A 1,127-nucleotide genomic window follows, 5' to 3' on the forward strand; every position below is an offset into this window, starting at 1 on the left:
AGCACTGGCTGCTCTTGCAGAGGACCTGGGTTTGGTTCCCAGCACCCATATGGCACGACATGGGTGAGCTTATATATATACAGGCAATGCTGTGTGGTGCAATGTCCACGGAGGTCAGAAGAGGGCATCAGATTCCCATGGAACGGAAGTTACAGACAGTGGTCAGTCACCATGTGGGTGCTGGGAACCAAACCCAGGTCCTCCACTGAGCCATCTCTCCAGCCCTGACATCCAATTCTTTTTTCCAAAAATATTTTATTTATTTTTATTTTATGTGTATGTGTGTATTGCCTGCATGTGTGTAAGTGCACCTGTGACATGCAATGCCTGTGGAGGTCAGAAGAGGGCGTTGGATCCCTTGAAATTGGAATCATGGACAGTTGTTAGCTGCCTTGTGGGTGCTGGGATTCAAAACCAGGTCCTCTGCAAGAACAGTGTTCTTAACCACTGAGCCATCTCTCCAGCCCCCCAAATTCTTAATATACAATAATGTTTAAATAGTGTATGTATATGAAATAATACATAACAGTATTCAAAATATACAATAATATTTCCCCCTAGGTGCATTTATTTGCATGCAAAATATATTCAGCCCCCTTCGAGGCTATCTCCCCACATAATGGAATCCCAGGACCCACTTGACTCAGGACAGCTGGGTTAGCCTGTTGTCGCCAGAGTTTGCTTTGGGTCTCTTGCGTGGGGAATGCCTGTAGAGGAGGGTTCTGAGAGGCAGGCCCACTTGACCAGAGACTCATGCTGTGAAAAGCCCTCGGCCCTTGACAGAGGGGGGCCACTGGCTCGGCAGCCACGGTGGTCGTACTTGTTGGAGGAAGGGAGAGGATAGAGGGCTTCAGAAGACCCAGCCCCTCCCCAGGATGAGCAGTCCCTGGGCCTGACTGGAGATGGGATTTTATTCCTAGCAGCTCAGGGTCACAGACCCTGGGGCAGCCTCCCCTTTCCTTCCATTTACAGCTTCTAGAAGCCAACACATTCCCGGCTCTTCCTCAGTCTTCAACACCAGCACAGTGCCGTCTCTTTTCTGTCCTTTGCGTCTGTCTTAATAAGACGTGGCGCCACGAGAGGGTGGCACGGGATAGGACTCTGGGCCCCTAAGCTGTTCCCGGCTA

This window comes from Nannospalax galili, unplaced genomic scaffold, assembly GCF_000622305.1.
Source record: "Nannospalax galili isolate Female #2095 unplaced genomic scaffold, S.galili_v1.0 scaffold1421, whole genome shotgun sequence".
In the NCBI taxonomy this organism is placed as follows: Eukaryota; Metazoa; Chordata; class Mammalia; order Rodentia; family Spalacidae; genus Nannospalax; species Nannospalax galili.